This window comes from Anas platyrhynchos, chromosome 9 (genome assembly GCF_047663525.1).
Source record: "Anas platyrhynchos isolate ZD024472 breed Pekin duck chromosome 9, IASCAAS_PekinDuck_T2T, whole genome shotgun sequence".
NCBI classification, from domain to species: Eukaryota; Metazoa; Chordata; class Aves; order Anseriformes; family Anatidae; genus Anas; species Anas platyrhynchos.
The window spans coordinates 13,568,539-13,581,207 of record NC_092595.1 but is presented as its reverse complement, the minus strand read 5'-3'; the positions used below and the strand labels follow the sequence as shown (position 1 = coordinate 13,581,207).

General features: G+C 42.2%; 1 protein-coding gene and 1 long non-coding RNA gene across 3 annotated transcripts in view; one reads left to right on the top strand and one right to left on the bottom strand.

Moving 5' to 3' along the window:
- Positions 1-7,279, bottom strand: part of GPC1 (glypican 1) — a 287,237-nt gene extending 279,958 nt beyond the window's left edge. Inside the window, exon 1 of the mRNA XM_072042424.1 lies at positions 7,139-7,279. The gene's annotated coding sequence lies outside the window, so the exon portion shown is untranslated. The remainder of the gene's footprint in view (positions 1-7,138) is intronic.
- Positions 7,142-12,187, top strand: LOC106015356 (uncharacterized). 2 transcript variants are annotated; one of them, XR_011811335.1, is made up of 4 exons: positions 7,142-7,365; positions 8,106-8,503; positions 9,046-9,144; positions 11,487-12,187. It is a non-coding gene; the product is annotated as an uncharacterized lncRNA (long non-coding RNA). The 2 variants fall into 2 exon arrangements; XR_002399594.4 differs by lacking the exon at positions 7,142-7,365 and having other exon boundaries at positions 7,446-8,503.
- Positions 12,188-12,669: the final 482 nt, after the last annotated feature.

Sequence of the window (12,669 nt, the reverse complement as noted above, 5' to 3'; positions counted from 1 at the left end):
GCTACAACTCAAGCCTGGCTCCAGCTATTCCATAGCCAGAGGCACCCACAGAAGACAACGAGCTCTCCCCCACCCTACCCCAGCCCTCCCTCCTCGGGCTGAAGGAACTCCTCACCCACCTGCTGGGCTCTCTCCAGCCTGTCCCAGTCTGCTCTGCACTGGGAAGTCCCAAACAGCTCCCAAACAGCTGCCACGCAGGGTTTCTGACAGTGCCACGGTCCATGGCCTGTTGCACGTCCCCACCATCACTGCGCCATTCCAGCTGTCCTGTGAGGCTGGAGCAGCACCTCCAGGCCTCGCGTGTTTCAGTGTGCTCTTCGCTACTCCAACTGCCCATGAGACAGGCAGTTCGTGCTGGGCTATGCTGGAGACAGCCAACCAGAGCAGTGAACAGGAGACTGCTTCACAGCAGACAGTTACCTGGTCACTGCTTTAAATATATGCAACAGGTGGCATTTTGCTGAGCTGGAGTGGAAAAGTGTTTCCAGTTCTACTTGCTAGAAATAAAGAAGCCATCAAATCAGCAGGAATCACAGGCCCACAGGCATTCTTATACTGGCTTATGCTGTCTGTATGCCAGAAATAAGAAAAAGATTCACAAAAATTTTTCACACACGCTCCCTCCCTGCCCACATCTCCCAACAAAACGAAGAGTCATGCTGCAGCCACGCTGTCCTGGGCGTGATGATTTCGATATGTCATCCCACCCTTCCCATGCACGTACATGCACAAAAGCACCAAAACAAAGGTCAGCATTTTTCAGGAGTCCCCAGTCGTGACCACCAGTTTATGCCATCTCCGTGCTTGTATGTTCGGATTAACACACAACCACCCAGGCCTGCCTTTGCTGCACTCGTGGCCAGGAGGAGACCACCAGATCCCACGGGAAGTTCAGGGGCACTGTTCATACCAACATCACAAGCACAGCAAAAACACGGCCCAGGAACAGAGCCAACGTTACCACTTTCACTGTGAGCAATGTCAGCCCAGTACTTGCCTCAGGCACTGGGTGCACAGAAACCCAGCATGACACCATGTCCCCCAAACCCACGGTAACACAGAGCCTGCTTTGCACGAGATACAACATAAACACCTGAGAAATGAGAAGGGCAGAGGGACAGAGGCTAAGTACTATCCAAAACAGCTTTGAAACCTACTCCTGGTATTTTACCTGTACCACCAGATACCCCTTTCTGACGGACATCAGCTACGGCCACACAACAAGCACCTGCGTGTGGGCTGGGGGAAGCTTATGCAAGAGAAGCAGGTTGCTCTTCAAAGCTCTTTTACATAACATGGCTGCTGAATTCCTCCATGGCTCCTAAAAACACTTCAACCAGAAAAACACTCTGGATGACTGAGCAGCACAGGAGGAACAAAGTGTAGCTCAATTCCCAACCTGACATCTGCGCATCTTTTAATCTAGGAGCAACACAGGAGTCTCCTGTGCATCACATTCCCTTCTCAGACTCCTCAGGGAGCGCCCTGCTGAGAGCCCGCAGTGCCCATATCTTGCTGTCACCTGTGAGCGTGGGCCAGAGCCAACAGGCAGCTCCAGCACACAGAAGGTGCAAGCGTGGGCACGCAGGAACATCTTTTGGAATGGGGCTGACTGGAGCGGTGGCCTTTAGGACACACCGGCATTAAAAAAAAAAAAAAAAAAAAAAAAAAAGAGACCGTGCTTAGGCAGCAAGGTAATGCTGAACTCTTTTTTTCCAAGGAGATAGGTAAAACAACATAGAGAATGTAATGGAAAAAATGAAAAAATGTTCTGGCAGTAAACTTTTGACAGCCAAAATCCAGCATAAAAGGGCTACTCCTCCTCTACCCCCTCTTTTTTTTTAAAAGGGAAGTTTGTACTTTTTAATAGTAAAATGTGGTGTCAGTTTTATCAGCGTTTCCAGAAAGCCATTTATTAACTAGCACTTGTGTGAATTCCCTGTGCATATAATGGAGCTCTCCCCTGTGGTTTCTTACCCGCAGATCCCAGAACTAGAAAAACCCACCTGGAGGTCACCTCTCGCAAGGATGCAATTCTCTGCTGTCTGAAAACATGATAAAGCTGCTTTCCATTCATTTCTCAGTGAAGTGCCGGATTTCCTGCTCTATTCTACTTTTTCAGGACAGGCTCCCTACTTAGTGCAAAGAGCAAACTGTCAGCTAAGCAAAGAGCAGGGTTGGGAAAAAAAAAAAAAAAAAAAAAAAGAACAGAGCTGAAAAAACCCATTTTGAAGAATGGAAAACATTGACTTTTATCAAATCAGAACCAGCTTAGAAGTGTTCCATCTGAAGGACTGAAAAAATATGATTTAGCTACAGGGGTACTCAAGTGAGTATCGATAAGAGCTCTCCAGTATGATTTCACACCTCACATTGATACATCTATTCTTGCAGGAGATAAGCTCAAAAGGGAAATCTATTGCCACAGTATACTAACAAACACGTAACGCCGCTGAGTTGTGCGCTGAACACATTAGCCTGAGAACAATAAGGCAGCAGGAAGCTGGGAGGCAGCAGCCCCCTGGCTGACACCCACCCCAGGTCCACACCTCAGCTGAGTGGGTGAGGGGGCCCATTACCTGCCGCTGGGGCTGCGTGCCACCCCGTCCTGCCTCTGGCACTGCTCGTGCTAGTGGCACGGGACATTTCTGCAAGTGGCATGTTCGTTAGCGGCTCTCATGGATATGGCACACACAACAGGGGCTCTAGGGCTGGTCTAGAAGCAGAAGGAAAAAAATAAAATCATCCTTACTCAAATACATCCATGCACTGTGTAGCGTGAAGACTCTTCATACCAACCAGTGGGAAAACAGGTAGCAAAAAGCAGGCAACAGAAATGCTCCTCGCAGAGCGTGGCTACACAGCTCCCAGAAAAACGGTCATGCAAACAAAATAAATTGCCAATACGTTGGCAATTTAAATGAAAAGCCTTGGCTCAAGGAATACAGTTTAATGCCAGAACAGTGCAGAATATGTTGTCCTCTGGGCAAAACAAAACCAAGAGCATTTTTCTCTGTTTCTGCCTTAATTACTTCTTTGGAAAGAAACGGCCACTTCAAACTAGGTCAAGATGACAAATCACAGTAAATAAAGCCTGCTGTGTTGGTTCATCAAAATTAGGCTCTTCAGCACTTTTGGGGGCTTAGTGGGGTTCCACAGAACTGGTGAACCTGGCTGGGAAGCCCACGTTAACCCACAGGAGCTGGACACCAGGCGCAGTTCATCACAGTGAGATTTTGGAAGCTGCACCAGCGCCTCCAGAAAAAAGGTCAATTTAGTATTCTGCCTTCAGGGGAGGAAGTATTTCCACAGACCAAACTGAAGTGTTGTTAACCCTGAACAAAAGTACAATAGCACTCTTCAGTAGAAAAGAGTGATTTGCCAGCAGTGGCAGATGAAATACAACATGCCCCATAACACAGTATAAAGACATCCTCAAACCTCCTACTTTACAAGCGATTCACTGAAGAACTGTACGTAAGCAGGAGAGAGTCAGACACTATGGTGCGAGAAGTTGGTGCTTTAATAAAGCACTGAGCAGATCTGGATAGTTAAGAATCAGTGGGTACATATACACAGCAATAAGATAAATAAGCAAGTTTAAAATAAAAAAGGCTTCTCAGTACCTCTACTTGTCAAGAGTCAAACAGGGAAAAATATTTTCTATATACACTGATGAGATTATAAAAATGTGACCAGATGTCTTTTATGCCTCGTAATACCCCGAGAACCTCTGAGACATCTGTAGAAAATGCTTTGAGGATATCATTTTGAAAAGCTGCCTTCTGCTTCCCTTCACTAATATTATTTCCCTTAACAGTGGACACAGATCGACTTCAAACAGATGTTCAACTCAGAACAATCCGATTCTCTTCATTTTAACAGGATAAGGAGGCTAAAATAAGTATATTAACTTGAAGGCCCTAGAGGAATAGTTTCTTGCTTAAATAGTACTTGTACTGACGAACAGAATCAATAAAGAATTAAAAAGGTAGAAGCTGCCCCTACCAGCCCATGTTTGTATTTCCAAGTTAGTTGCATAGCATCTTCAAACCTTTATTTTCCAACATTTTTCATGTTGAGTAGCAAAACTTAATCATACCATAAGATAAATTTTGTCTTGTTTCATTTTCTAATTCACATGAAGCCAGCAGCAAAGTCACAGACGATTTAAAGATGAGCTCTATGCACACTGCCTGATCCACCTGAACCAACTGCAGGTGAGCCACTGGAGCTAAGTCAGGAGTAATTGGACTGCTCATTACTTGAACGAAAGCTGTCAAGACAGCAAGACAGCTATTTGCATTGGTCTGCCCATTGGTTATTTGCTTGTTGGCTAAAGCTACTTTATTTTTAATCTAATTTCAGATTGCTACAAAAAGTTTACTTTTCATTTTACAAGGAAGCTAGAAATATCAAAGCAAACAAAATGTGTTCATTTTATAATAAAAATGCATGTGTAAAACCATTTCATAGTTAGAAAGGGATACATCCTAACTTTTTATTTATTTTTTTCTTCTTTGAATAATAAAGTAACAGGAATTCTGTTTGAGATTGCAAAACTTTGTGGTGGACTAGAATTTTTTTGGGGGGGATGGAGGGGCAAATTCTGGTGAAAAAATTTAATGTGGCTCTTCTTGGAGCTATGGAATTCCTGTGGTACACACAATGGAAAAAATCTTGTAATGATACAAGTCTGAAAGCAGCAACAGCTGGGTAGGTCTGGCATCCTCAGGCTTCCTGATGGTCTCTTACACAAATTAACAAAGAACATACCCTTACGAACCACGGGGCACGTTTCTGTCCCAAACACAGCTAAGAAATGTGAAGTCACCCAATCATGCCGGAGAGCTGCGCAGCAGCTTTGGCTTTGCACCTATTTCTTTGCTCCAGCTCTTTCTCCTTCCTGAAAGATCTCCAGGGCTGCCAGACAGACAGCAACACTGCTCCAACCAACATGAAATGGACGCCGCTTGTTGGATGCTAAGGCAACCTCCAGCGATTGATTTACTCCTCTGGAGCTGCAGCCCAGGGGTCTGCGGAGGATTCAACAAGAGCCACCCCACACCTCTTCATGTATCAACTGTGCAAAGACCCAAAAAAGGAAAGGCATTTGGCATTTCAAGTGCCGGACAGATGGATGGGAGGAGTGGTACTTGGAATGTCGAATGGTGTGAATGAAGCATTTGGGGATGGGATGGATTTAAAACATTACATAGTGAGCATGGTGTACTGACAAAGTCATTGGCAGTAGGAAATCTGGTTATGTTTCAACAGAGCAGCCAATCAATTAAGATTTTATTCTAGTTTTGGCTTTAGGTTTGCCTCTGTAGCCTTTCACTAGACACCATTCCTACTAAAAGTCAGTTGTATTTATACCACGGTTGAAAATTGCATTGGTGAGTTGCTATGACTAATTTTATGAAGAACTGACAAAGTTAAGTTTTAATGAAGAGAGCAGAGTGGATATTATTTAGAGGGATGTGGAGGAGTAAATCTGCATGCAGCTCTTAAAGTCAAGATAACTTTGCAGCTAAGGATTAATATACATTCTTCAATTATTTCCTGCATATGTCTGCATAGGGATGGGAGAAACAGGAGAGGGAACTAGGAGACCAGTAAATAAGAGACAAACTGAAGAATACAGTCATTTTGCACAGTTGGCAGGATATCTGAGATTAAAATAATTGTTATCTTACTCAGATTCAAATCAACAACCAGGGGATGAAAATAGTTCAAAATGAGTATTCTGCAAATTGCCATAATTAGGAGTTGTACTCGGGACTTTGTAGACTATAGGCAGATACCTTATCAAGCAAGCTAGGAAGCACACATCTACAGAAACTCTATTTATTCCCTCTTATGCATTGTCTGGATTACTGTAGCACAGCTCTAGCTTTCAGTAAGGCCTCTCAGAAGGCCGTCCTGAAAGCTTCCTTCTGGATTTCATGCTTGTACACTACTACCAGTTGTCACTCTACAAACCCTCTTCCACTTTCTGACACTTTCTCAGTGCGTTAAAAATACACTGAGAAATACAACTAGGAGCACATTTTCATCCCTCCATGTTTGCCAATGAATGCAAAGTCCATTTTTTTTTTTTCCCCAAATAACCTTTTATTTCTGAAAAATCAGATGAAGACTCTGCATCACTGGCATCCACTCTGGACACACTGCTGTGATACTACTGCCAGTGATACATGTATGTGCATCAAGGAGGAAAACTCTGGACTTTCTAGATTTTCTTTTTAATTAAAAATTTTAAACAGCCAATTATTTCACCAACAACCTCTGAATGACCTTGCACAAGCTGCTTTCTCTCTTCCCTCCCTTCTATTCAGGATTTATCATCTTTACAGAAGGGACTGTCTGAACAGGCACAGTGCATACCACGGAGGATCCCTCATTTCAAAGTAATAAGTAGTGATACCAAACGGTGACAGAGGTCACACAAATTAGAGAGAGAGAGAGAGAAGATAAAGCATGAGAGATTTATCACTGTTTCCTTTGAGTCACAAGAATTTTCCTCACGTTAGGTTTACGGCTAGAACAAGGCAGATCCAACAGTGCTTTCACAACTCATCTAGGCACAGAATAGTATTTTATATTTATTCATCCTTTTGTTTTATCCATATATAAGTAACAAGTTTGTCTGTGGTGAAAAGTAGGAAAAATTCTTGGTAGGGTCCAACACCAAGTCTCACACACAGTCTGTGGGACAGAGCAAGCTTTCTCCTCACCATGAACTGACTTTCCCCAATGCTTTTCAAGGCAAATTCACAACCCCAGGAGAAAGCAGTGGTAGCATGCTGCAGAGTGCCCCCACAGCCGGCCCCCATCTCTTTCAGCCACCACTTTGTCCTGCAGTCACCGGCCTGCACCATGGGCCCCTTTCTGCTGAGGAGAGGTACTGGAAGCAAGCCCATGGTGGTCCTATTTCTCAGACCTACGTCGCAAGGGACACCACACAGCACACCCTGAGTTTACCCGTGACCCTGTACAACACTATGTAACAGGCAGAAAGCTGTACAGACAAAGCACTCCCCACCAGAAGTGGGCAGGAAGCCCCACAGGGCCTGTGGGGGCTTCAGCCCTAACCGAGCAGGCCCACCCCATCCCTGTCCCACTCCCCACTCACGTTTTATCCTCTGCATCAAGCTGGCGCTGTGGCTTCTCCTCAGGAAGGATGAGGCAGGATCACTCTGCATCCCCACAGAGAGCTCCTTCAGGAGGACAGTGAGGAAAGGCACCTGCAGCTCCCTGGCCCAGGCCTCCTCACCCACCTCCCCCTGCTCCCCACAGGCCTCATGGGCAGCAGCCATATGCCGTGCCACAGGGAGACCCGTTAGTGGGGACAAGCTGCAGGTGAGAGGCCAAAGAGCAGCAGCTGCCCCTCAGCACCACCTGTGCCGAGCTGGGGTGGCTCTGGGGCCCTTCCGCCCCTCATGACATGGGCAAGGGTGCCTCACTCGTGCCCTGAGGTGAGGACAGGGACTCCTCAGGCCCTGCCCTCAGGTGGAAGGGGTCCCAGGGCAGGGCTTGGGGGTGCCAAGCCCCAGGCAGCAGCAGTGGCTGTGTCCTGCACATACTGAGCAGCTGTCCTGTGAGAGGCCTTTGATTTATAGAACTTAATAGCTCAAAATGCCAAGAAAATCAAAGGAAATCCTTCATGATATACTCTGGGGAAGAAGGAAATGAAACCTCTTCAATACTGTGGAAGGGCAACCTGATATTTTTATTATAATAATAATTATTATTTTTTAACCATTAAACATATTTCTTCTCTTTTGCTGACTGTGAGCTGTCTTAATTTTGTGTTTGCTTTTCTGCTGGCTCATGTGTATGCTTTTAACGGAAGCACTGCCCCATTAAAGGCAGCTCCAACAGCTGCCAAGAGAGGCCCAGCCTTGCAAGGCAATTTCCCTGTCAATTCCACATATGCACCTGTGTGTCAGGGACTGGCAACTTTTTTGGCACTTGGTACAAAGCTAGTGGGTATTTTCAAACCTACTTTTGAGCCCAGAACTGTCAAGTGAAAAACAAACAAACAAACAAAACAAACAATCAAACAAAAAAAACAAACCACCTTTTTTTTTTTTCTCCAGGTGGCAATCACTCAAATGAGAGGACTACAGAAATCCATTCCAAGTTAGACCCAACTCCCTAAATGTGTTTTTTATAGGGATGTACAGCATTAAAAGGGTCTGTACAACTGCTCTATTTAAATTCCCTTTAACTATTCCCATCTCTTTTGATATTTTTTTGAGATTTTGTGTGAAAAGAACTCAGTAAACTTAGTCCTGGGAGTCAGTTTACAAGACATTTTTCCATTATCATTTTCTGTTCCTGTTTCCTCAACTAACCTTCTTTTCCCCAGTATTTGTACCTCACTTTGTCCAGTCCTTTTGCCATTGCTCACTGTCTTAGTTATCTTCTGGTTCTGCGTTCATCATCTCCTATCTTCTCTCAGAAGAAAAAAAACACCACACGATGCAACTGTCCAGTAAGTTACTGCAAAATAAATTATTTAATTTCTATCTGGAAATAGATCAATTCAACAGCATTGTATTTTTGTTTGTTTTGTGTGTGTCTTTTTTTTTTTTTTTTTTTTTTTTTCTGTTCTTGTTTTTACCTCTTTGGAGGGGTTACCTTTGCCTTTTGGTAGCAAATGAGAGTTTATTGCTGAAGAAGCAACAGATAAACTAATAATATTTATTTTTCATGTTGCCAATGACTGTTCATTAGTGCATCTGGAGAAAGATGAGAAGCAAGATTAAAGGGGTTTGTATATGTGCATCTGCCTTAATATAGAAGTGAGCTTGGTCCAGCTATCTGGCATTAGAATAACTCAGTACAAATTGCTTTAATTAAATACCTAAGTCATATGTGGATTCTTCCACATAGTAGGGCTGCTTAAAAAGGGAAATATCTGAAGGAAGCTATTAGGAGGGGAAGGGAAACTGAAAGACTAAAGAAGGTTAAACCTCACTAAAGAAAACCTGATAAAATAAATCCTCTCCATCTTCTCCCCTGCTGCACACACAGATGTTTGCCAACCCCAGTGGAACATGACAGATTACAAAGGAATTTCTTCCAGAGGATATCTTCAAAGGATGTTCACAGATGCGTTTTAAAATAAATTGGGTGGGTATTGAATTCACATCATTATACTATATATACTGCTCATTTCTTCCTTAGTGGATGACTCTTGGGGATCCCTCTCTCATTAGGTCCCAGGCAGGAAAAAGCCACTTATTCATTAACTGCAGGACGGTCTGATCTGTTTTTTTTTTTTTTTTTTTTTTTAATTATTATTATTATTTTTTCCCATCGATCAATTAGTCATAATCCACAAAAGCCATAAAATGCAAAATGCACCTGCTTTCAGTCTCCCATGGATAGTCTCTCTTTGGTGAAAGCAGTCACTTTCAAGTGTTCTTTACAAAAGAAAATACGGGTTAAAGGAGAACTTGAGCCTCCACCTCAGCTGATGAGGTTGTAAGTGTACTCTCAACTTCTTTTGAGTGGAATAATAAGTTTGTTCCTCTCTACAATTTGTGGTGTTATGAAGGTAAGAAAGAAAAGGTGTGAAGCTCAGCAAAGGTCCAAACCAGTAGTCTTAAGAGAAAATATTTACCCTTCAATAACATAGGTAAAGAATTCAGTTCATATTTCTCAGAGTATCGTGAATATCCTGATAGGATGTGAATTTTCCTTCATATGTAATAATATAATATAAGGTGGAAATAGCAGGAGTAGAATCTGGGAATGTTTTCTTTTGCACTGTAATTGTGATTCTTCTCCAGTGTCAGAGTATAACCTCCATTTTGCTCCATAAATGATCTTTTATAACTTGATGCTTAGTTCACTCAGTCCAACCCAAATTTTTTTCAATATCTAGGACAAACAAAGAAAGATGACTTTAAGCAGTTTGATTACATTCTTATGATCTGCCCATCTTGCTTTTTTTTTTTTTGTTTTTTCATTTTTTCCCGCTCCCCTCAAAGAGACGCTATGCCCAGGGACAAAAATATGTGGAATTTGGTGCTGATAAATTTAAATAAAAACCTGGAACTGAAGGGAAAAAAACTTTTATTCTGTTGCTCACTGGAAGGAATATTTTGTTTTCTTTACACTTGCTGTGCATACACTCTAGGACCCTGCATATGAGCCTGGAATACTATCAAAGTCATAGCGCTCTTACCTCCAGATGGCTTTGTTCATTTCTAGACTTGCCATTAGAAAGGAAAAAGTAGAGAAGACACCAGAGTTCAAAGACAGGTGTTAAATATTGATAAGAAACAGAAGAGGCAAGCTTCTCTTGGTGGAACTGAAAAAAAGATCTCCTGCTATTATTTCACTGATGGGCTATTTTAAAGATGTAATGATTACTAAATACCATGCAAAAGGTTAATGAGCATCTGCTGTTATTCTTTCTCTGAATAGAAGAATTAAAAAAAAAATCACTTCTGGAAGATAGCTTGAATCTAGGAGCATGATTTAAAACAGCTGGGCAGTTTAAGATGATAAATGGAAACATAAGTGTTTACAAAGCAAAATAAGAGGGGGATGGGTTCTTGCAATGGTTCAGGGAAAAGTCTGGAACTCTGAAGAGAATATGCACAGTGCAGTGTGGTACAAGGATGTATATTTATTTGGGGGATCCCAGATCCATTGTCAAAGCAAATTCAGAGCATAGAGTTAAATCCTGGAGGTAGAAGAAATGTATCCAATGCATGAGTGATTCCATTACTCTCCTTTATGTTTTTTGTAATTTTCTCACATCCTTAGTCTTTGCTATTTTCTTTCCTGGGGTAGGTTGTTTTAGACAGAGATGGTCCACTAGTCCAATCAGGAATTGTACTGCTTAACTCTTCTCTCATGGGACAAACTGGTAACTTTGAGTAATGCATTTTTTCTTCATTTCTGCTCATCTCTTTAATCACAATTCTTTCCATTTACTGACTTCCCTTCTTTTTAAGCTTTATGCTTATTGATTTTTGAAGATAACCATTAAAGACATGTACTCATTTCCATGTACCATGAAGTTAGTTTCGGAGTTCTCAAAAGAACATCTGCCGAAGTAATGAGGACTGACAGTTCACTGACCTTTGCTCATGAGACAACACAAAGTGCTGTCTTATACAATCATAAAAGTGAAGCACCTTAGAGTCATTTATTATATCACTACCTTGCTTTGTTCTCAATAAGCAATGAATTAACCCTTCTTGTACCTAGGAGTTGATTATTCAGCCACTGTTAACTTTTATGCAGCTTCATGTCTCAGTCTGGCTCCCCTAGAAATGCTAGCAGAAATATTCTTTAGTTTTTCTCTGGAGCATGTCCTAGATATGCTGGGGACTAAAAGCCTAGGTACCCACAGGTGAGTGTCCATTGTAGCTGGCCAGTATTAAATGCTCCACAGTGGTTTGTTCTTTTAGCTCTTTAAATCACAGCCACAAATTATTTCTTGGTCTTTTTTTCAGGAGAACAAAACACGACATTGGCAGCAGTAAGCACTTCATCTCTTGCCTTAGACTCTATGAGAACCCACAATCCTGTACATGAAGCAAGAGATGTGCCCAGAAATGTAGCCAAGGAGCTGCCTAGGCAATGAGAGACTGAGGTGTGTCTCAAGCTCTTTCACTGGGACAGAGATCCTTATTTTGTAAGTGGTAAGGAATTACATTCTTCTTTTTAGAATTCACTTTGTGAAACCATCCCTTTAGAGTCTGTTAGATGAGCCAACCTTTCTGATAAAACCTTTAAGGAACTGAAAAAATTTGCTGATACATACAGGCTTTTCTGCACATCTAGGTATCTGTAGATGCAAAGAAATAGGTAATAGCACAAAACTGAGGCAACACTGATCTGCCCGTTTGTAAGACAAGCCTCATTTCTGGAGAACAGCTGAGCACTGAGGGATAGGAAGGCTTGAGATGACTCCTGGCTGCCAGCATGGAAGAAAGACAAAGATTAAACCATCATATGGCTGTGCTCTGCATCACTGTAGGGCCACCTTTAACTCTAGTATTAGTAAAATAGTTTTGGGGATCTCTGTTTTTGCTTACTAGGACAGGATAGATAGCACTTTGATATCTAGATGTTTCATTCAGTACATGTTTAAATCTTCCTGATGTTGGATATGCTGTTATGTATTTCTGTCTGAATGAAGCCAATGCCTAGATTTTTGTTTGTTTGTTTTCTTCCAATGAAGGGAGACTGGATGATAGCAGGCTGCATGAAACAGGACCAATCATATTCTTATTAGCTCATTTTGCTATCTGACAGTATCAATCTTATGCTTTTGACTTTCATTTCAGACAAAATAAGCTGCCCTTCCTAGTTACTTGCGTAACTGTGGGTATGGACATAATCTTGTAGGCAACATCAGAAACTCAGTATTCACCAGTGCATTTACTTCTCTGCAAATTCCCATTCTGCTTATAAGAAAAGGTCAGGGTAGTTACCACCGTGTAGTAAGTTAACAAATACTGATTTTCTTAATTGGTGTTGATTTTTTTCAGATTTCACCCACAGTAAATATAATTTATTCTTTGCAAGGAGAAAAAAATTAAGGCTCTGGGAGGTTAATGAACTTGTTTGTTCACACTGTTCTAATAGATTACATGCCAGAGTAGGAGCCAAAAACACGAATTCTGATTGTGT